We start from the raw sequence: 9090 nt of genomic DNA, 5'->3' as shown, positions 1-9090 counted from the left end.
CATTTCTGGAGAGGCAACATATCAGAGGTTCTAGGATCAAAATGCCTGGCTTTGAATCCTGCTATGAATATCATCTAGGTAGCTTTGCATATTTCACTCAAACTCTTTGAGCTTTTGCTTAGTCACTGGCACCATGGGAATAATAACCACATGTAACACAAGTTGCTGGAGAAGGCGATGGCACCCCACTCCAGTACTCTTGCCTGGAAAATCCCATGGATGGAGGAGCCTGGTGGGCTGCAGTCCATGGGGTTGTGAAGGGTTGGACACGGCTGAGTGACTTCACTTTCACTTTTCACTTTCATGCACTGGAGAAGGAAATGGCAACCCACTCCAACGTTCTTGTCTGGAGAATCCCAAGGATGGGGGAGGCTGGTGGGCTGCCATCTATGGAGTTGCACAGAGTCAGACACAACTGAAGCGACTTAGCAGCAGCAGCAGCAGCAGCAGCAGCAGCAGCAGCAGCAGCAGCAGCAGCAGCAGCAACATAAGTTGCTAACAGGGCTTAGCAAATAGTAAGCACTCTCCTCTGGTTATCATCACTACTACTGCAATGATTATAACTGTACAATTATTACTTCTACTAACAGGGCACTGCAGCCATCATGACTGATTTGTGAGCCTTCAGTAAACCAATTAGGAACAGTTTTCAAATTGTTAAAATATGCATTTAAATCCTCTGTGTTTTCTTTATAAGGTTTCTATGAGGATGAAAATAAAAGATGAATATAATATTACTTCAAGTTCTCAGAATCTACACTAACAAAGTACCTGTATCATTCCATTTTTCATTTTTATTGATGTACATCTCTTTTGTGAGATTCTGAAAAATACCTCCTGAGACAGTATTATCATGCCAAAATTGGAAAGAAAAACCCTCAACTAGTTCCATTCATGTATTCATGACATCAGGTTACCATAGGAAGGGCACATAAAATAAAATAAAGGAGGAAAAACAGTATCTCCCAAGAATTAGGATCTGGAATATACTTAAATTGATATTATTATCTAATGCCTGATCCTTGCCTGGTTATGCAAAAATGCCCTGGATCCTAAATATGCACTGGGCCCAATTAGCAAGGGGATACAATTTTCACTGATTGATGAAAGATTTCTTCTATACCAGGAACTTTCACCTGTGTTCACTTCCTTTTTTTAACCCTATCTTTTTTATAACCCCTTTTATAACTCCTGATGTGTTGCCGCCCTTTTCATCTGATAAACTTCCAGCTCTGTGAAATGAATCAAGTATTATAAATACATCTTAACAAATGGTGAACCTATTTAAGTTTGGGTGCCTGATTCCAGAGTCCAACTACTTTGCACTAATATATGGTACACATCTTGTATGCCCTCTAGGAATTACTAAAAAGCAAGTTTATCAATCAATCCAAGAAATGTGTTTTTTAAAAAAATGGCCTAGGCAATGGCTAATGAATGGTTCAAAACAGGTATGTGGAGGATACTTGAAAATAGATTTTAATACATATAAATAGGTAGGTAGACAGATCAATTGATCAGTAGATCTTAAAATCCTTCTAGGTTCTAGTACACAAAACCCAAATATGGTGTTAACTTGAATGTTATGATCCTACAGCAGCAAAATGTCTAAAGCCTTATTTCTCTGTACGTTAGTTTCTTAGTCATGTTTATTTTGTTTCCTTTCAATCATTAGGATAACAAATGTTCATTACAGAAAATGTGGGTAGGTAAGCATTGTCATATTCTCCAACACTATTTTACAAATTGCTTGTATCTACTCTACTCCATTATATTTGCATGCTATATTCTATTCTTGTTAAATTAAGATACTCCTACACCTTTACTCCTTTTCTCCAGTTTACTTAGGCAATTTTATGACAAACTTTTTATAGACAAGATTCTAATAACTTCATAGCTTTCTATTATGAGAATTGATAATTATTTAATTCATCATTACTCTTTCATTGTTTCCAATTTATAAACTGTTCTATAACTTAAGCTGTCATTAAAATCTCTGTTATTCAAAGATTTTCCTGTATCCATATTATTTGGGGCTTCCTTTGTGGCTCAGATGGTAAAGAATCTGCCTGCAATGCAGGAAACCCTGGGTTTGATCTCTGGGTTTGGAAAACCCCATGGAGAAGGGAATGGCAGCCCACTCCAGTATTCTTTCCTGGGAAATTCCATGGACAGGGGAGCATGGCAGGCTATAGTCTATGGGGTCGCAAAGAGTCAGACAACACTGAGAGATGAACACTTTTACTTCATATTATTATAAAAGAATAGATTCCTGAGAATTAAAAATGAGAAGCATTTGAACATTTTTAGTGTCTTCATATATATTATCAAATTGTTTTTCTATAAACACAGTAATCATTGAATAGAAGGTACATTTCAGAGAGAGAAGGTGGAAAAGGTGAGGACAAAATAAAAGAGGATAAATTCTGAGAAATCTGACAGTGTATTTAGGACCAAAGTATGGGAAGTCAGGGAGAAATATTAGAAAATGTCTATTGACATTAGTTTCAAATTCACAGCCAAATGGAATCTAAAGAATATAGAATATACCATGTTGTCAAATTTGAGTCCCATATTGTGAAAGAAAGTGAGTGAAGGGATTATCACCACTGTGTTCTTTCCAAATCCATCAGAGGGGAAACACTGGGAAGTTCAAGTTTTACATCATATGCTCATATTGCTTTTGATTGATAGGATTCATCTTTCAGTACACAGATGGCTTTCCTGATTTACTGACCTGCATTTGAGCCAGGGCTTATTTAACTGATGAAATGGCAGCTCTCTCACAAAACATATGAAAATAACACTATCAATATTATGACTAGTTTTGTTAACCCAGGATGATCAAATATTCTAACAAGTGAAACGTGACACCAGCAAGATACTGATTTATTTGCAGTTCCAAATTATACCAATGAAGATAAATATTATATTTGTTTCAAAATTTAAGAAAAGACTAATAAACAACACAGTGCTAATTCTACAAGAGTTTTCTAATATTTCTCTGAAACCAAAGTATCTTCCATCCATTGCAATTCCAGAACTTCCCTGAAACTCCCCCTCCCCCCAGGCTTGTATTAATATTTCTGGAACTTGATGTTTTAAGAATAACTATATTTAAGAGTCACCAATGACATTATTTGATTAACAAATGTGACCCTATAGAAAATCATCTCAATCATTTCAGGATGGAAACTGAGGTACATGGTAAGCAGAGGTAAATAGGAGCATTCATGAATGTGTTAAACATATAATCACTGAGATCAAAATTATAGAATATAAAATTATGGGTAGTCTCTGCTTTGGATGAACTCACATTTTAATGATAATTACAGGTAAGACTTATAAACCCTGTGGTTTTTAAGACTATTAGAATTAAGCACCTCATCTTGTTCCTGTTTCTTATATAGTATGCATTTCTCATGGTAGAATCTAAAAAATGGTAAATTTCCAAAAAGCCTAAGAGAAGGGACATCTAACACAGCCTGAGCAGTTGAGAAAGCTTTTCCAGAGGGCAGGTAATGGCTGAGCTGAATTATCCTGGCAACAATTACAAACCACAATCCAGGAAGTACAATGTGCAAACAATCACAAACCACAATCCAGGAAGTACAAAGTACAATGCGACACCTCATAGAGGTGTCAAGGGTTTATAGGAGGTAAGGAATTCAGCACTTTTGAAAAGTTTGAGGTGAGAGGCATGAAGTCAAATGACGAATGAGTGCTGGCAATTTGGAGTCTCTTTTGAAGTCAGTGCTGTGCTATGGAAAGATTTTATATAAGTGACCATCATAATTATAATAATATGGTTACAGGCATGTGTGTGCATACTTATTCATGTCCAACTGTTTGTGACCCCACAGAGTGCAGCCCACCAGGCTTCTCTGTCCATGGAACTCTCCAGGCAAGAATACTGGAATGGGTTGCCATTTCCTCATTTCCTTCTCCTGGGGTGGGTCTTTCCACCCCAGGGATCGGACCCCCATCTCCTGCATTGGCAGGTGGATTCTTTTACTACTTGAGCCATGTATTGACATGTAAGAATCTCTCCACAGTGGAGCTGTGGGCATTAAATTTGGAAAGTTTGGTGATTTGAGAATGTCATCAGGGTAATTCACTACTAGGCTAGTTTAATGGATCAAATGAGATATAATGGGACGTTTTCCCATGGGAACAAAAGGAAGTGAAAAGAAGAGGAGATACATGAAAGATTATCACAGACATTTTACAAGTTTCTTTCAAAATGCTTATTTCTTTAAATCCCACACATTTATATTTGGGCATCTTTCAAAATAGGGGCTGCCAAAATGAGAAAGAGAGAAAGCTAAATTGCCTTCAACTTAGAAGGATTTTTTTCCCCCAGCTCTCATTTGCCTATGTTTGGTGTGGAATTAGGTATTGAAATCCACTCAAGTTTCTAATTTTCAGCTTCCTTGCACCCACACAGCCTCACAGCTGTGAGTTTGCTAATATAATGGATTTCCAGTTAAATCTAACAAGGGGCTCACTACACAAATATTCTCAGATGTTATATTTCTATATAAATAAAACCTAGATCAAAATGTGGATACAAGTAAGCTTAAAAGCCTACATTTTAATAGAATGATTCTTAAAATTATTCTAATATGTTGTTCAGTCTCCCAGTTGTGTCTGATTCTTTGCAACCTCATGGACTCCAGCACTTCAGGCTTCCCTGTCCCTACCATCTCCTTGAGCTTGTTCAAACTCATGTCCATTGAGTTGGTGATACCATCCAACCATCTCATCCTGTTGTCCCCTTCTTCTCTTGCCTTCTATCTTTTTCAGCATCAGGGTCTTTTCTAATGACTCGGCTCTTCAATCAGGTGGCCAAAGTATTGGAGCTTCAGGATCAGTCTTTCCAATGAATATTTAGGATTGATTTCCTTTAGGTTGACTGGCTTGATCTCCTTGCAGTCCAAGGGACTCTCAAGAGTCTTCTCCAACACCACAGTTCAAAAGCATCTGTTCTTTGGTGCTCAGACTTCTTTATGGTCCAACTCTCATATCCATACATGACTACTGGAAAAATCATAGCTTTGGCTATACAGACCTTTGTCAGGAAAGTAATGTCTCTGATTTTTAACATGCAGTCTAGGTTTGTCATAGCTTTTCTTCCAAGCAGCAAGCAAATTTAAAGGTCTATATTTTAATAGAATGATTCTTAAAATTATTCTAATATGTAGCCATAGCCAAGTTGTTACAAAGTTAATTCATTTGACATATAGAGAATGTATTAGGCCTTCCCTGGTGGTCCAGTGGTTGAGAACCCACCTTGCAATGCCAGGGATGTGGGTTTGATCCCTAGTGGGGGAACTAGTGGCGGAACATGGCATGAGGCAACTGGGCCCTTGCATCACAACTACTGAGCCCCTGTGCTAAACAAAAGACCCAAAGCAGCCAAATAAAACATAAAGAGAGAGAGACAGAGAAGGGAATGGTAAGTTAATCACTGGCACTACTATAATTGTCTAACTCAATGAAACTAAGCCATGCCCTGTGGGGCCACCCAAGATGGGTGCGTCATGGTGGAGAGGTCTGACAGAATGTGGTCCACTGGAGAAGGGAATGGCAAACCACTTCAGTATTCTTGCCTTGAGAACCCCATAAAGAGTATGAAAAGGCAAAATGATAGGATACTGAAAGAGGAACTCACCAGGTCAGTAGGTGCCCAATATGCTACCGGAGGTCAGTGGAGAAATAACTCCAGAAAGAATGAAGGGATAGAGCCAAAGCAAAAACAATACCCAATTCTGGATGGGACTGGTGATAGAAGCAAGGTCTGATGCTGTAAAGAGCAATATTGCATAGGAACTTGGAATGTTAGGTCCATGAATCAAGGCAAATTGGAAGTGGTCAAACAGGAGATGGCAAGAGTGAATGCTGACATTCTAAGAATCAGCAAACTAAAATGGACTGGAATGGGTGAATTTAACTCAGATGATCATTATATCTACTACTGTGGGCAGGAATCCCTCAGAAGAAATGGAGTAGCCATCATGGTCAACAAAAGAGTCTGAAAGGCAGTACTTGGATGCAATCTCAAAAATGACAGAATAATCTCTGTTTATTTCTAAGGCAAACCATTCAGTATCACAGTAATCCAAGTCTATGCCCCAACCAGTAATGCTGAAGAAGCTGAAGTTGAATGGTTCTATGTAGACCTACAAGACCTTTTAGAACTAACACCCCCAAAAGATGTCCTTTTCATTATAGGGGACTGGAATGCAAAAATAGGAAGTCAAGAAACACCTGGAGTAACAGGCAAATTTGGCCTTGGAATACAGAATGAAGCAGGGCAAAGGCTAATAGAATTTTGCCAAGAAAATGCACTGGTCATAGCAAACACCCTCTTCCAACAACACAAGAGAAGACTCTACACATGGACATCACCAGATGGTCAACACCAAAATCAGATTGATTATATTCTTTGCAGCCAAAGAGAGAAGCTCTATACAGTCAGCAAAAACAAGACCGAGAGTTAACTGTGGCTCAGATCATGAACTCCTTATTGCCAAATTCAGACTTAAATTGAAGAAAGTAGGGGAAACCATTAGACCATTCAGGTATGACGTAAATCAAATCCCTTATGATTATACAATGGAAGTGAGAAATAGTTTTAAGGGACTAGATTTGATAGATAGATTGCCTGAAGAACTATGGACTGAGGTTTGTGACATTGTACAGGAGATAGGGATCAAGAACAACCCCATAGAAAACAAATGCAAAAAGGCAAAATGGCTGTCTGGGGAGGCCTTACAAATAGCTGTGAAAAGAAGAGAAGCAAAAAGCAAAGGAGAAAAGGAAAGATATAAGCATCTGAATGCAGAATTCCAAAGAATAGCAAGGAGAGATAAGAAAGCCTTCTTTAGTGATCAATGCAAAGAAATAGAGGCAAAGAACAGAATGGGAAAGACTACAGATCTCTTCAAGAAAATTAGAGATACCAAGGGAACATTTCATGCAAAGATGGGCTCAATAAAGGACAGAAATTGTATGGACCTAACAGAAGCAGAAGATATTAAGAAGAGGTGGCAAGAATACACAGAAGAACTGTACCAAAAAGATTTTCACAACAGATAATCACGATGGTGTGATCACTCATCTAGAGCCAGACATCATGGAGTGTGAAGTCAAGTGGGCCTTAGAAAGCATCACTACGAACAAAGCTAGTGGAGGTGACGGAATTCCAGTGGAGCTATTTCAAATCCTGAAAGATGATGCTGTACTGCACTCAATATGCCAGCAAATTTGGAAAACTCAGCAGTGTCCACAGGACTGGAAAAGGTCAGTTTTCATTCCAATCTCAACAAAAGGCAATGCCAAAGAATGCTCAAACTATTGCACAATTGCACTCATCTCACATGCTAGTGAAGAGGAACTAAAAAGCCTCTTAATGAAAATGAAAGTGGAGAGTGAAAAAGTTGGCTTAAAGCTCAACATTCAGAAAACGAAGATCATGGAATCTGGTACTTCATGGGAAATACATGGGAAAACAGTGGAAACAGTGTCAGACTTTATTTTGGGGGGCTCCAGAATCACTGCAGATGGCGACTGCAGCCATGTAATTAAAAGACGTTTACTCCTTGGAAGAAATGTTATGAAAAACCTAGATAGCGTATTGAAAAGCAGAGACATTACTTTGCCAAGAAAGGTCTGTCTAGACAAGGCTATGGTTTTTCCAGTGGTCATGTTTGGATGTGAGAGTCAGACTGTGAAGAAAGCTGAACGCCAAAGAATTGATCCTTTTGAACTGTGGTGTTGGAGAAGACTCTTGAGAGTCCCTTGGACTGCAAGGAGATCCAACCAGTCCATTCTGAAGGAGATCAAACCCTGGGAGTTCTTTGGAGGGAATTTTGCTACAGCTGAAACTCCAGTACTTTGGCCACCTCATGCGAAGAGTTGACTCATTGGAAAAGACTCTGATGTTGGGAGGGATTGGGGGAAGAAGGAGAAGGGGATGACAGAGGATGAGATGGCTGGATGGCATCACTAACACAATGGACACGAGTCTGAGTGAACTCTGGGAGTTGGTGATGGACAGGAAGACCTGGCGTGCTGCGATTCATGGGGTCTCAAAGAGTCGGACACGACTGAGTGACTGAACTGAACTGAACTTGAACACACTCTAGTAAAGTAATGCTCAAAATTCTCCAAGCCAGGCTTCAACAGTACATGAACCATGAACTTCCAGATGTTCAAGCTGGTTTTAGAAAAGGCAGAGGAACCAGAGATCAAATTGCCAACATCTGCTGGATCACTGAAACACAAGAAAGTTCCAGAAAAATACCTATTTCTGCTTTTTTGACTATGCCAAAGCCTTTGACTGTGTGGATCACAATAAACTGCGGAAAATTCTGAAAGACATGGGAATACCAGACCACCTGACCTGCCTCTTCAGAAACCTATATGCAGGTCAGGAAGCAACAGTTAGAACTGGACATGGAACAACAGACTGTTTCCAAATAGGAAAAGGAGTACGTCAAGGCTGTATATTGTCACCCTGCTTATTTAACTTCTATGCAGAGCACATCATGAGAAATGCTGGGCTGGAAGAAGCACAAGCTGGAATCAAGATTGCTGGGAGAAATATCAATAACCTCAGATATGCAGATGACAGCACCCTTATGGCAGAAAGTAAAGAGGAACTAAAGAGTGAAGAGAGTGAAAAAGTTGGCTTAAAGCTCAACTTTCAGAAAAGGAAGATCATGGCATCTGGTTCCATCACTTCATGGGAAATAGATGGGGAAACAGTGTCAGACTTTATTTTTGGGGGCTCCAAAATCACTGCAGATGGTGACTGCAGCCAAAGAAATTAAAAGACGCTTACTCTTTGGAAGGAAAGTTATGACCAACCTAGACAGCATATTCAAAAGCAGAGACATTACTTTGCCAACAAAGGTCCGTCTAGTCAAGGATATGGTTTTTCCAATAGTCATGTATGGATGTGAGAGTTGGACTGTGAAGACAGCTGAGCGCCGAAGAACTGATGCTTTTGAACTGTGGTGTTGGAGAAGAGTCTTGAGAGTCCCTTGGACTACAAGGAGATCCAACCAGTCCATTCCGAAGGAG

Source organism: Ovis canadensis, chromosome 14 (genome assembly GCF_042477335.2).
Source record: "Ovis canadensis isolate MfBH-ARS-UI-01 breed Bighorn chromosome 14, ARS-UI_OviCan_v2, whole genome shotgun sequence".
Lineage (NCBI taxonomy): Eukaryota > Metazoa > Chordata > Mammalia > Artiodactyla > Bovidae > Ovis > Ovis canadensis.
This window is presented reverse-complemented; position numbering follows the sequence as displayed.